We start from the raw sequence: 16,398 nt of genomic DNA, 5'->3' as shown, positions 1-16,398 counted from the left end.
CACATGTTACATAAAATTATCTAAAATATTGAAAACGTTGAAATATTACATAATTATTAATTTATGCAGATATTAGCATGTAATATTTTATAATTATTGTCTTTTGTGAATATGAGTATATAGATTGCCTAACTTCAAATTAGACAATATGATTTGACGATCATTTTTTAAAATATTAGCATACATTTTCCCTTCCTAATGTCAAATCATACAAAATGTTTTAAAATGTGAAAATATTTATAATTATAATTCTATGCAGATTTTGGCATACACTTTCCTTCTTCATGATTATATATTACACTGTACAATCCAAACCATTGAAATATTATATAATTATTATTTTCTATAGACATCATCACACTTTTGCCCTCTTCCTTTAAATTTTTAAAAAAGTATCACATTTTGTAAATATGAATGATTACATCACATTTTATGCTTCTCGTACTACAAGAAAAAAAAATGTTATCAAGGTGAAAATATAATTAAATTAAGTCGAGAATATTAGTAACATTGCCTAACCATCAAATTATATCATAGAAAGCCTGAAGTATTCAACAAACATATAAAACGAGATAAAATAATAATATTTAGCCAAATATCATCCAATACATTATCTCTTTGTCAATTAATCTTAGAAATCAGCCAAATTAACGCACTAGCATATATTTTACTCAACTAATGGAATCTAAATTTCTATCAATTATATTATAATAGTGTTCCTAATGGCATATAGTGAGCAAGAGTACACACGTGAGTATAAATAAAATAGAGAATGTCTTGAATCATCAATTACACAAATAGGCATCAAGAATTCTAACAAAAATCAAGTAATAAAATTGTACTGAATAAAATAGAAGATCAAAGGGCTGCACACACTACCAACTTGTCCATTAAACTAGTTACAACAATAAGAAACTAAGAAATAGAAATAGGACCCTCGTGTGACCTAAATTAGAAAATTAGGCACAACGAGATGATCTCACAACATTTTATCGTTGGTCACCCAATATTGGGCTACATCCACCAACAAAAGAATCCAATATTATTAATCTACTAAATCTAAAAAGTTATAATCAATAATCCATTACAACTCAATACTATTAAAAGATGCTACAAATTTATCATATGAAATTCATAACCCTAATACATTTTAACAAGACTTGTGTCAATTACAAAATTATGGTTAGAAATATGTCAGCCAATAGAAAAACTAACTTTTGATGCCGTTGTAAAATAATTTGAAATTTGGACAAACTTTTGGGGGATGTTGCCCCTTGAACCCGACCTATACTATAAGAGGAAGCAACCCAAGGACACTGTCCGCAGACCCTATTTAAATGATTAAGGGGGGAAATACGCTAATAAAGATGGGGAAATTTTACATTTTCGGTTAGATTAGGCTCCAAATAATAACCTCATTACCATGTACCTACATGCACTTGGCCCTTGTCTATATAATTTTCTATTCTTTTTCACTCATCAACCACGTGAATCCTTTACGATTCTCTCGTGTTTGTCTCTACTTTATTTTTTATTAGTTGTATTAAATGACTTCAAGATGTATAATATTATCAATTTATGTAACAGAGATGTTGTAAAAACTCAAATTTATAGGCTCTACCAAGTCCTTCCCTTGCAAGGACCCTCCTATACCAATTATAACTTTTTAATACTCTTTATGATCTACATGTATCATAGTAAGAAACAATCCTTCTAGGTTCCATCATTTCCCTCTTTGGATCATAATTTCAATGTTCTCATTGAATTGTAGGTTTAACTATTTTATTCAAGTTAAGATATTTCGAGCTACTCTTACCAATTGAGAAATTATAATATGGATAATTTCCTAATATCTCGCCTAGTTTATGTTTCCCTTGCCACTGTCTTCTCAATTTCACCATACATCATTTTATAAGTAGTCCCCTTGAAGTTTACTTACATTTATTTTTTACTATTTCATGTCATAAAATTAAAAAATATTAACTTATACGGATTAGATCTATAATTTTAAAAAAACAATGAATCAAGTACTCCAATTCAACGACACAAATACGGATTAACTATAACTAAAAAATTGAGAGTTTAAGTATATATTGGTCAAAGAATCTATGGTCAACGTGTCAATAGAACTTAGGATCCCCTTTGTCTGTTTTATAGAGAAATTAAAAGTATGTTTTCACATAGATAAGGGACATCAATATATGAAAACGTGATATAATGGACCATTTTAATTTATTTTTAAATTGATTTAATGGGATATCTCATAAAAGTTATGAAATGTCTAAATCCTATTTATCTATAGATCCCTTTGAATGCCTTGCGGTAATTCCGTCATGAGTTTTAGTTATTCTACACTAAATCATTACTAACCAAAAAAAAATTCTTTTATTTATGTGGTTTGGGATTTGGATTTGCATACATCCACTCATGTGCTTTTTGTTTCTCCATTAATTTATAAGTTGAGATTTTCATTATGTATACAATTGTGTATCAAGTGACATAACTAATATAATTAAATCAAAAGTCTATAAAATGAATCTTTATCTAGATCTATATTGAGTGGAAAGCGACATATTATTTCTTGTATCATATAGATGAAGATGTAATCGTAGCATATAAATTAAAATAATTTTATTTAATGCTTTAAATATTAAAGGCATATGTTTGATGGTATAGTATGTGTCATTCGTATAAAATTTATGGTTTAGCAATTAAATCCTGAACCATATCATTTTGGTTCACAAAAAAAATGGTAAGAATGCATCATATATTTATAATAATATTCTTAACAGATACAAAAGAATGCACACAACCCTCCTAGGGCATACTTCCCATATAATTTCACTATTAGTTGGCACCCACGTGGTTGGAATAGGGATGATGTCCTAGACTAAAATGATAACTTCAAACCAATTTACCAACCCATAATAGAGTTTTATCCCATAGTAACAAAGTCATTTCAAGGTATTTGGTTTCATGGATTCACATAAATAATTATTTATTCTTTGCATGACCCAAGTTTGTGAAGGAAGATACCAATAAATAGAGGATTTGCCAAAAGGTAAAGAAACCTTTTTTTTTTAAAGAATATAATAACATAATAATATCAATGTCGACTCTCTACATCTAATGATACCAAGGACTATATTTATTTTAGGTACTAAATAAAAGCATTTACAGTAAGCAATGCATAGAGAGTTCCACATTATACACTCAATCAAAGTAAAACTTAAATTAAATAATGTAAGGAGTATTAGTAAAACTAGCCTAAGAGTCATATTGTATCATAGAAACCTTGAAAATATTCAAAAATGCGTATTCTATAGGATAAAATAATAAGGTTTATCCAAGTATTAACAAACGCATTATCTATTTCTAAATTAATTATTGGGAATTTGTCAAACTGAGACACTAGCATATTTTTTACTCAAACAAATCAATCCAAACTTGTATAATTATTATAAGGGTGCCCCTAAAAAAATAGAATGAGTAAGAGTACACATGTATGTATAAATAAAATAGAAAATACCTTGAATCGTCAATTATAATTCTAGGAATCCAAAATTCCAACAAAGATGAAATAATGAAACGCTGTTGAATAAAATTAAAGATTGAAGGGTCATTCATGCCACCATAATATCTATTAAACTAGTTGAAATAATAAAATTTCAAGAAATTATTTAACCCTCGTCTGACCTCAACTAGAAAACTAAGCCCAACAAGAAGACACAATAATGGATCGTGTTTCATCCAATCTAAGGCTGCCCCCACCAAATAGAGTCCAATATTATTATCTATTGAATGTAACAATTTTTAATCTACAATCCCTTAGAGCTCAATAGAGTGTTGAAATATTATACAAATTAATCATTTTTAAATCCTAAGTTTAATATTTTTTAAAAATATTTATGTGGGTTACAAAATTTGTATCATAAATATAACAACCAATAGAGAAAATATAATAATAAAATTCAGATGAAGTTTTAGCGGTGGTGCCCCTAAAAACCCCCCACAAGGTCGTTACCCCTTGACCTCGTTGTATACCTAGAAAAGGGGCATGAGAAGGATTTTTCTCATACACCAGGAAAGGGGCATTTCCCCCAAATGCTAGTAGAATAATTCAAGGGGAAACTATACTAACAAAAGTTGGAAAAAAATTACCCTTTGAGTCTAATTTAGCTCCATATAAAAATACGATTACCGTATACCTACACGCACATACCCTTGTCTATTTAATATTTCATTCTTTTTCACTCATCAACCACGTATATGTTTTATGATTCTTTCTAGTTTGTCTTTATTTTATTTTAAATCAATTATATCAAATGACTTCTAGACTTGGAAAATTATAAGTTTGCGTTACAATGAGGTTGTAGAAACTCATTCATCTGGTGCATGTCAAGCCCTTCCCTTTCTAGAACCCTCTTATACCAATTATAACTTATTGCATAATTTTTTTATGATCTAAATATACCTTGGTAAGAAATAGTCCTTCTATGTTCCATCATTTCCCCCTTCGCATCGTAGCTTCAATATTCTCCTCGATTTGTAAGGTTTATTGTTTCATTCACATTAATATATTTCAAGCTACTTTTACTCATTGAGAAATTGTAATATGGATATTTGCCTCATATATTTCCCAAGTCATGTTCTCCTTGTCACTATTTTATCGTTTTCACAATACTTCATTTTAGAACTAATTGCCTTGGAGATAGTGTACATTTTTGTTTTTACTGTGTCGATATGTAGGAGATCATGGTATGCCAAAAAGTGACGATATGAAATATAAGTCTTCATTGAAAAAAAAAAAAGAAGAAGCTATTTTTTAAAAATAATATCGCATTTTGTAAATATTTATTATTACGTCACATTTTACGCTTCTCCTACTATAACAAAAAAAAAATGTTATCAATTTGATGAATTCAATAATAACTTAAGGTGGTCAAATATGAGATTTAATATTCTACAAAAAAAAAATTAATGGAAAATTTGTAATTATCTAATTTCTTAGAAATAAATTATAAACAAATATGTGCTACATCCTAACATAATTGTATTACTTAGATCTAGAATCTTGTAAAAAAAAAAAAATTATCATTTGACTTTGTTTAAGATGGTTAGCCATTCACCTGTTTCTAATCTTCTTATAAAGAAAAATTGTACTAATGTATTCAAATTTAAAGGTTTCATCATATAGAAATCATTCTTTCAGAAAATGATTTTCATATTACAAACTAGATTTAATTTTGTACAATTTCTTGTTGGAAACTACAATTGAAACAATTGTTTTGTTGTCATTAATGTCAAACCTATTTGTGAGATAGTGTTATCTGATCTAACTGCCATATCTATTTGATTGATTAAGAGGATTTGAGAAGTTGTTCATAACAGAAGCATCTAGAGGATAGGTTGAGTTTTGATGAGGAAACTAAAAATTGACACTTGATTAGTTGGAATTTGACAAGATGTATTGATTGTTCAAATCATGTTACAAGAGGAGAAGCCAGTAACGATCAAGTCTTGAAAGTGTGATAAAAGATAGATCAAATGTATAGGCTTGACAGAGTAACATAGTAGAAGACTAAAGAATTTTGACGTACATGCCAAGTGATGCTAGTGCCAACTGGGCTACAGTAAGTGTCGAGTAAAATCAGTATTGACTGAGCATCAGTGTCGACCGAGTGACAGTGTATATGTCGAGTGAGAAATTTAATAGCAATCGAGTAACCCAATGATGACTGAGTGTCAGAACACAGTGTTCCCCAACGAACAACATCTTAACTGTTTGCGACGAATCATAATTTCTAACCGGCCAAGTTGATTTCTTGGGATATGGAAAGCGTGTTGAGATAAGAATCAATGAGTTTGATCATTTAATTCTAGGAGAGGATTAGGTAAACGGCCTAAGAGATGGATTCCAAGAGAAGTTTCTACAAAAGAAGAGATAAACAAAATGGTGATCATATATAATTTATTTGATGGATTGAATCCTAAATCCTAAGATCTGCAGTGTTGATTAAAAGGAAAAGGATCATGATTTCCTGTTTAAAGAAGTACATGGGTAAAATTTCTATATGAGCAGAGAGACTGTATGCTTGTAAACAAGTTCCATAGATTTGGAGTTATTGTTGACATTATTGACTGGCGAATCTAAGCAGAAGGTTGAATTGAGTTGAGAGGAAGTGAAGGCTGATTGCTTGAATGGTTGCCAAGCAAATCAAAGCTGGGATGACAATGGAGGCCACACAATGAATCGGTACATGAGAACTGAACTGAGATGTGTACATGCAAAGTGAGTTATACTTAAATGATCAAACCGGTTATTACTTTCTAACCATTGTAAACAGTATTTGAAATCCTTTAATCAAGGTTGACCGAACAGTCATAGTGACCTAACAGTCTATGTAATTCCTCTAATAAGTTGTCGTTCTAATGGGATGTTCTGAATTCCTTTAACAAGGCCACTTCTAATAGGGTGACTCAATCCTTCAAATAACAAGGTCACATTTAATAGTTTGTATTGAAAACTTTTACAGGGTTGGCTCCTAACAGGGCCCGCTTAAGAAGAGTGAAACTTAGTGAAACGTTGTTGGTGGTTTTTCCTAAATTGGGCTTGCATGTTCAAACCTAGTGACAAACTTATGTGAATCTTATTGTGGCATTTTATCGACTAATGTTTACATTCTGTAAGCCTGCTATTTTAGAACAGTGAACCGCTAGCTAATGTTAATAGAAATTTATAGTGGAGACCGAGCAATAAAATGATAAGATCTGGAGTTGTTTAAGTGTTTGATTTTTCAATTGGTACATCTCGACCTTGGGTAACTAATTCACCCCACACCCTCAGTTATTATAAATATTCTAACACTTTTCATACATATTTTTAGCATAACATGATAACTTATTCCAAAAAAACTTGTCAACTTTCCTGACACTAATTTTCTGAATTTTCATTGCCACTTAAGAACCTAGTTTGACATACCATGATCCTTCAAATACCCATGTTCTTTCGCGTCATTAAATTTCACAATATTCTTTCGTAAAAGTTTAACTTGTAATATTTGATAATGACGAATCGGATAGGCCAATTCAGTGACTTAAGTATGGATTAGTTGCAACTAAAAATCTTAGGATTCAAAGATGTCGTGCTCAAACAATCTATGTTCAGCACGTGAACAGAGCTCAAGCTCATCTTAGTTTATTTCACAGATAAATTACAACTATGTTGTCACATACATAGGGAAGACTAATCTATCTAAATATAATATAGTTATCTTATTTTACTTTATTTTTAAAAATATTTTGAGGTCATGTCTCATAAACATTATAAAATTTCTAAACACGTGCACCTATTCTTTCCTTTAAATTCTGTACAATTATTAGTTTTAATGATCCTTGAGAATGTAAAATGAATTATTTTTAATTTCTATCCTTTATGAATTTATTTATCTAATTCCTTTATCACACTACAATGAATGTGTCACTTATATCACTCAAGATAGATTGTGATAAAGATTTGTTTTATGTCATTTGATTTAATTACATGTTGTATATAACTAGATAAACAATTTCGTTCACGAGAAAAATTTTGCCTCTATAAACTAATGGTGAAATAACCTATTGTAGATTGCACCTATAGAGAGATACATATGGTGTCAAGCTATCCTTTTGGAACATGGAAACACTCTCAAGTTTTGGGTGAACCTGTGGTGAGATTGAATCTCTAAATTAAGGGGTGGCTTCCCCTAATGAATCGCCTAAAACTAAATATGGATAGAAAAATCCATAACAAGAAAGAAAATTTCATCATCCCAAACTTAATAAAACAATATTATAGAGCCGGGCCCTTCTGTTGGTTAATATTTCGAAAACTTCGGTGCGCGTGATCGTACGATGTAAAGCGGGCTGAGAAAAATGTGAACAAGGCTGCAGAGTTGGTGGGTTCCTACACAAATAAGGGAAGGGCTGGAACTTTTCTAACACTTAGGGCCCGTTTGGTGAGAGGAATAGGAATACGTATTCCAAAAAATTTGAATTCCTTGTTTGGATGCACCAAAACGGGATTGGAATACGAGGTAAAAATGGAATACGTATTCCATTTTTGGCCCAAAAATGGGATTTTGCAATTCCACCAAAATAGGTGTTATTGGAATACGTATTCCTATTCCATTTTTTTAAATTTTAGAAAACATAAATTTTCGGGTCCGCGAATTCCCATCAAGTATTGGCTGAACCAAACGGAGAACAGGAATACTTTTTATTCCAGAATACAATACGTATTCCTATTCCACTCACCGAACGGGCCCTTACGTACTCACTCGACCAAGTCTAAAGCATTTGAATCTGTTTTGTGGATACGCAGAAAACATTTCCGTGTTGATGAATATACTTTCCTGCACAAAGAGAGAGGAATGGGAAGAACAAATCTACCGAATCAGTTCGAGCAAACGAAAAGACCACCTACTAACCAAATATATTATAACTAACGACTACGTCAAAAATGAATTGGTCCCCTCAATTGTAATGAGCAATTACTCCATCAGCATGAATCAGTCCGTAAATAACAGGTCAACAATTGCATGATATTGGAAGTATATTACAATTAAACAATTACGTGGGAAAGGATTAGTCCTCGCATGTTTCCCCTATATAATAGGCATGTAATGGTCTTGTAATATACACAAATATTCAATCACACATCCATATCCTGAGCTCTTCTGTTGGAGACTCTCCAGCATAAAATGGCGAAGGGAATGATGATTTGCTTGCAATTGTCGTTGGGACTCTTCCTGTTGATGTGTTGTTACAGTGAAGATGTGATGGCGGCGGATGCCGATCCCTTGCAAGATTTCTGCGTCGCAGTCCTGGACAGCGAAGGTGAGTGCAGCAATATTAATCGTTTATGTGATTATTAATGATTGGTGTGATTATAACTACCGCAAACAGTAACAAATTGTATTGATCAGTTAAGGTGAACGGATTCGTTTGCAAAGAGGCCAAGGATGCATCGGCAGAGGACTTCTTCTTCAGGGGGCTGGCGCAGGCGGGGAACACCGACAATGCAGTTAGCTCCAACGTGACCCCTGCCAACGTAATGCAGATACCGGGGCTGAACACGTTGGGAATATCTCTGGTCCGCATCGACTACGCAGTGGGTGGAATTAATCCTCCTCACACCCACCCCAGAGCCACCGAGGTTCTCTTTCTAGCGGAAGGCGAGCTCTTTGTAGGGTTTATCGACACCAACAACACCTTCTTCAGCAAGACGTTGGAAAAGGGAGACGTGTTCGTCTTCCCCAAGGCGCTCGTGCATTTCCAGCAGAATGTGGGGAAGGAGAATGCGGTGGCCATCGCTGCTTTGAGCAGCCAGCTCCCGGGAGTGCAGACAATCGCCAATTCTCTCTTTGGCGCGAACCCCCCTCTCCCCGATTCCGTGCTCAGCAAGGCCTTCCGCATCACCCAACAGCTCGTGGTTTACATTCAGAAGCAATTCGCATAGCATTCCCATGCTCAATGCTCAATGCTCAACTCAATTCGTTGCATCATCCAATCTATTCAATAAATAAAAGAACACTAGAACAAGGCGTGGGGAGACCCTCTTTATTATTCACCCTTTTTCTTTTCCATTCCTTGGAATAAATGTACCAGAGTGTGGCTCTAATCTCCGTGCCGGTGTATTTTCTTTATTAAAAAAAATTGTAGTCAAATAAAAGTACTCAATATCATTATCGCGTTCTCGCACTATTTATGGGACACGTTTCAACAAAGAAAATTGGTTCTAGACTTATTTTGAATAGTTCTAAATAACGAGGTTAGTATATCTATAATACAAATAACTGCCTTCTGTTCGTTATGTTATTAAAATAATAAAACAATGAATAAATATTTACAAATGAATTTTACTCAATTCTGATATAGCTTATAAATTTGACAATTAAATATTTCTTTTATAATATGTTTTATGCATTCACTATATTTCTAGTATAGGGTTCCTTAAAAATTAGAATTAACTATATTGGACTTTACATCTATTGTGTTACTCAATCGAATGCATGCTTAAGCTCTATAATAAAGCTCATGCAAAACTAGATTCTTAGAATGTGTGGAGGCACTATCTAAGGTGTTACTAGAATGTGTAATATCAAATTATCTAAGTACGGAATCCAAGTCATGTATAGGAGATAGTAAGATCTGGCCAATCATATTTGAGAAACCTGAAGGAGACAGAGTCTACTTTGTGAATTTGAAGGCATGTACCCAACAAATCATGCTTCGGCCCATAAGAAGTGCAGTTGGGACGAAGAAAAGCATTATATAGAACACGCGAACCTATACAAAGAGATATCTCATAGAGAGCACAAGCTACATTTCCAAATCGAATGTAATAGATGTACACGTTTATATATCACATGTACATTCATTTGAAAACTTTAACGGTTAGATCAATTCAATATTACTTGGTAGTTATCTCCAAAAGCTTGCAAAGCTTAATGAGCTATAATCAGCTATCCAAAGGTATGAGTGTGAGAATTTCTATGATGGTAAACTAACATCCTCACAAATGAAACATGTCATGATACGAACTTTAATGTTCTACAATTCTAGATCTTGCGGCTCCGTTCCCTTGATTGATACATAATTTGCGTCTTTGTTTCATGAAAAGATGGAGATGAAGATGTATGATTTCGTATTGCTATGGTATAACAAAATGTATAAATCTCTCTGCTAGATACTAGATGCATTAACAAGGAATGGAATAGTATCTCTTACAATAGGGGTCTATATTGTATGCTAATAAGAAGCAATTGTCACGAGTTACCCCATTCGAAACACAACTTAGAATTCAAATGTTTTTTTTTTTTCAGTTAACTTATTTCTTTCCTTAATACTATTATCTTGGAGCGGGGATGACTGCGAGGCAAGCTGCATTTTCTTACAGTGAGTGGGCCAACGATGGAGGGAGAGAGGGCTCTGATGATGCCACACCAGACGAATGGAGGGTGCTTCTCAAACATGTGTCTCATTGGTTCTTCCATGGTATGGCAGTGGTTTTTGCAGAGTAATGGACCATGCTTCTTTATTTCGGGGGATTTTTTGACCCACGGGATGCTCGCTTCTCAGAGGTGTTTCTCGATGGAGGGAGGATCTCTGGTCTTATTGGTGTCCTGTTGGGTCAGTGGGGAATCTTCCTTGATGATGCCCTCTTTGTTTTTTCATGTGGGAAGTCATATTTTTTTCTTTTTCATGGTTCTACCAGGGGTGCCTTGCTTCTGGGTTTGTCAGATCTGGGACTCTTTGATGGGTTAGCAGTTAGCAGTGATGGATCTATCCATTCCATAGGTTGGTGGGTTTTCCGCATTTGAACCTTTGTTTTTTACAGAGGTGGACTTTAGTTGAGGTTTTTTTTTCTCGTTGTTTGGCACTAGGTTCTTTTATTTCTAACATTTTCTAATGTTTTTTGTTTGTATGATGGGTCAGCGCCCTCTTGCTGCTTTTTATATTCAAAAAATTATTTATTTTCTTGATACAAGATGTCAATTTGTGTAGTGATGAAGAAAGTCCAAAGGTTATTAACTTCTTTAATTTTGTAAAATTCTCTATTATAGGGCAAGAAAATAGAGATACATCTATTACACTGTGATAAAATGCAGGTCTTCATCTTGTATAGTAGTCCAATAAATTTGCAACTTTCAGTTCTAATGGTTGAGAAGTAGCTAATAATGGATTATTACATTTATTACAATAGGGGGAGCTAATGTAGAGTTGAAATAATAATTTAAATGAAAATTCATGGCGGTGATGAAGTTTGTTAAATAATGAAACCTGGTTTTATTTTTATCAATTGCATTGATGGAGTAGAGGGTTTAATAGTTAAAACTTGTGCACTCTTTCTAATCTTTGTAACATTTCTCAAATTTTTGAGAATTCTATTTTCTGGGCAACCCAAAAATGTTCATGAAAAGGGAGGGAAAAGGTAGTAGTAAGGAATATTAATAAGAGCTTACAAACATAAATGATCTTCACACTCCAGTTTTAACTAAATATGTAAAGAAAAATGGTGGAGCCAAGAAGTTGAAGGAACTATTAAGAAAAAAAATAACTATCAGATTTCAACTTCAATTAAATCGCGCGAAGTAAAATGGTGGAATCGAAGGCTTTCAAACTGAAGATTCAATTGATCGTTGTTGTTGTTATACATTGTGAAATAATATAAATATTTTGATAGAGATAATTTCAGGAGCGTGTGTGATAGATTTTATCCTACCATTTTATTGAAATTTACAACTTCATGAGAACTGAAATTTCTAAATCAAAATGACTTCTTAAAATTTTCAATTTGATTGAGCTATTCTGTCATGCCAAAGAATTGGGGCAAAAACACACCAACAAATTTTATTTTATTTTTAGATCAATAACACCACAAAGCTTGAAAAGTTTAGATGCACACGTTAAAGTATAGGTAAAATGAGAAATAGATATGGGATCTCCTAACGATGACCTGTCATTTCCATTCAAGTTTATCATCGATGAGTGTGAAAAGGTCGTTAAATTTAAGCATTCGTTATTAAATTGATTTCATCTTTTTTTTCATTATTGCTTTGATTTTAAGGTAATATATTATAATTAAACACAATTAAACCAAATTATCGTAAACTCGCAATAATAAACAACTATCTAGATATATATTCAACACTTAAAATTTAATCTAATAATCTAACTTAATTTTACAACCTTTACTAATCTAAAACATTTTAAGATACAATAACACTAACCTTTGATTTAAGAACGATATAACCACTTAAAATAATAAATCTAAATATATTTGAAAATGGGTTAAATACAGCAGCTAATTTATCTTAGACAACCTTTTCAAATCAATAATGATACTAAATTTTTAAATATAATCTAACATACGAACATTCTAACTAAAATGTACTAAATAACTAATATTTAAAAACATAATAATTAAAATTACTTCAAAATAATACTAGCAAAATTTTTTTTTAACAAAACTTACTCATCTAACATTAATTTGAAATCTAACACCTTATTACTTTTATTTACATTTAAAATATTATACTAACAACATAAAAGAATACCAGACCCACTAACAAACACAATTTATGACTACCCTTAAAATAGTGTTAATATGTACGTTATAACATTATTTTGAACAAAATATTAACAACAATATAACTCAATAATTCTAATAATAATTTAGACAATTATAACTCTAATTTTTTTTTAAACATAGAAAAGAACGAACTCTCCAATACATCACAGTGATCGTCGAGAGAATGAAAACTGACCAGGAGACAACCAATCATAACATGAAGACCAAATCAGACATTGACTCCCATCCCGAGTTTACACAACAGGTTTGACATTGAACTAGACTAGGGAGAAGGTGGATTTTTTCGACAGGAGACATCAGGCACACCACCAAAATAGGTGCCCTTTCGAGGCTATAACTCAAGAACTTCTGTTCTTCCATTCTTACATTCCAAAACTCATACGTGGTTTGTGTTGACAAGTAGGGGCCCATAACACCCTACCCTCTCTCCCTCTTCTCGTCCTGAGAAGAGACTCTACACTGTCAGAGTCCAACTAAAGACCTTTCCCTGTACATGGCCACTTCTGCCCTATCCGAGGGTGAGTAATGCCAATACACGTATACAATCCCTTTGAAATTCAAAGCAAAAATACAAAGGAAAGACATTTAAGTTAATCTGTTTCAAACCCTCCCAACATACTCAACACACACACGAACATGTGCATAAACAATAAAATTGAAACATGAAGCACAACATGAACAAAATGAGGTGAAGTATTCCTACCTTCAAATTTGGGTTATGGCAATAGAACAAGTTTGAGATGAGCATTCCCTTCCTTCTCCTTCTCCTTCTCCTTCTCCTTCAATCCTGATTTTCACTCTAAAAGTAGAGGTTGGGTAAACACTCCAAACCTCCTCAAAATTGCCTCTAAATAAGATCACAAACTCAACCATCTCTAAAAAGAAATAACTCCCCCACTTGCCTAAAAGTTCTAGAGGCTTCTAACACAACTAGGCCTAAGGCTAACCTCAAGGTGGAGTTCAAGCTATCCAACCCATGATGAAATCAATCGATTTTCGCAATAAAGCAAAAATGGTGTTTTTGAGTGACCATAAAAGTCAACAAAAGGGGCTAAGGGGGTGGAAAATGCCCCCAAGCCATACCCATTCCTCTTGGATACTTAGATTTCATGTTTTTAGGTCTTTAGGATTAATTAGGGACCTATTAAAGGCTAGGAAATTTTAGGACTATCTAACAACCTTCAAAATGTAGATTAAACACTAATCTGGATTAGGGGTAATTAATATCGATTACTAACTTGATTAGCAAAAAGATCACTAAGCTACTCTGACTTAGATCTTTAGGTTACTCGGTTAACCCTAACTATCATGCTGGAATGCATATACAATTCACGAGTGTCAAGGGACACTATAAAAACATTGTTACAAAACATTAACATTTACTGATTACAGAATGATACATTCGTTCAATTCACAATACAAATAAAATACAAACAACAAGGTTTGTATCCTTCATCAAATTTAACCATAGTTTCCACAAACAGTACATAGGGTTCAGTTTTGTTTCTCCGTTAGATTTTCTCAGCTAAAATACCCTACACACTCATTACGCATATCAATAGCTCAAGAAAATTACATACATATATTCAAAATTTATCTGGATAGTTACATGAATCTCTCATATAATTAACTGTTTAATTCATTTCTATTCACATTTAATCATCAAAAATCACATAATCAATAATAACATAACTTATTCATTAATTCAGATTAAGTACTAGTATAATCCTCATTAGGCATGTATATACCTAAACATCATTACGTCACCAATAAAAGAATACTGAACTATCTGAAGCATAAAACTTAATCGTCCAGGTATCAAAATCAACACCCTTATGATTAGGTGAGAAAGCCTTGTATCATCGTTAGTGAAATTTTAATGTTTAAACAGTCGAGATAATGTAGTTTGTTCATGAATCACTGAATATTTAAAACACGAATGTATTAGGATGTCACTTCTTATTAGGACATCTAAACCATTAAACATTATTTCATATCCATTCTAATCTCCTACAACAGTTTTAACAGAGAGATGCATATTTAATAAGTACATGTGAGGAGGGACCTCACATCTTTCCCCATGAAAACAAGTTTTTTACAACAATCAAAAATGAAATCTATTGAAACCCATTGAAAAAATTATATTTTTTAAATGAATACCCAAACATAAAGTAGAATGTCTTGTTTTAATGAATACACAAACAATGAATTCAGCACAAGAAATCTACAAAATTTTCAATTATTGAAATCACAAACTACTATGAAGGCTGTGCAATGTACACAGATCTATACTCAAATGTCTATCACAAGTTATATTTATGTAAACCTAACAAGAAAATCATAGCAGTTTTTTTTTCCAACACAAACTCCGAAATGCCAGCACTAACCGTGCAAAATTACTAAAAAGAGCTTGACATTATTTGTCACCAGATGCTCCTATTTTCCATGGTGTATTCTCCTAGGGCCCATTTGGCAGTAGCAATTAGACTGGAATAGGTATTAGGCATATGTAAATTATGAAAATTTCTAATCCTTCCTTTGGTTGCACCAAATCAAAATTGAGAATAGGTTCATACGTATTCTCATTTTGGCCCAAAATTGAGCATTTGTAATTCCACCTAAATAGGTGGAATTGGAATATGTATTCCTTTCCTAAATTTATCTACTCATATTTCATGAAAATTTAAATTTCATGTCCATGAGGAGATTCACCGAGAGCACCCAAGTCAGAGAAATTGGTTTGCTAAAGAAATTTGGAAAATGACCAATTTTGAACAGAGGTTTCACTCTTGGGAAAACCACTATTGGATTCAAGGCATTGATTTTGAATACTGAGATCATATGCCAAAACATCAAGAATGTTTAGGGACATGAAGCATCTTATTACCTGACCGATGAAGAAAATCACAAGGAACTCGAACATCCTCTTCCTTTTTCCCTTCATAGATACTCTTGGACTCGTACACAATGAAATCGTGAAAAAATCTCACAATGTGATCCTACGACTTCAGAGCTTTATACGGTAACTTCAATTATGCCTCACACTTCTTATGCTCTTCTGGTGTTTCCCCTATTCTTGGCTACAAATTATATGAGCAAGGGTGAGCCAAAGCAATTATACCATGGCATATCATTCTGGGAAGCTAAGTTGTTGATGTCTCTTCTGTTAAGTTTTCCTCCATCTCCAATAGCTAAGTGAGGATGCTCATTGGAACCTAATTTTCAAGAATGACAAGGTCAATCAAGATATCAAATTGGCAAGA

The 16,398-nt window shown here is 32.7% G+C and overlaps 1 pseudogene; it reads left to right on the top strand.

The window, feature by feature from the left end:
- The first annotated feature begins 8,753 nt into the window (after positions 1–8,753).
- On the top strand, positions 8,754–9,562 carry LOC149568888 (putative germin-like protein 2-3; annotated as a pseudogene).
- The last annotated feature ends 6,836 nt before the right edge of the window (positions 9,563–16,398 follow it).

This window comes from Cupressus sempervirens, chromosome 3, assembly GCF_028749045.1.
Source record: "Cupressus sempervirens isolate cs-2001-9-10 chromosome 3, ASM2874904v1, whole genome shotgun sequence".
Classification (NCBI taxonomy): domain Eukaryota; kingdom Viridiplantae; phylum Streptophyta; class Pinopsida; order Cupressales; family Cupressaceae; genus Cupressus; species Cupressus sempervirens.
The sequence above is the reverse complement of the archived record's forward strand: the minus strand, read 5'-3'. Positions and strand labels throughout refer to the sequence as shown.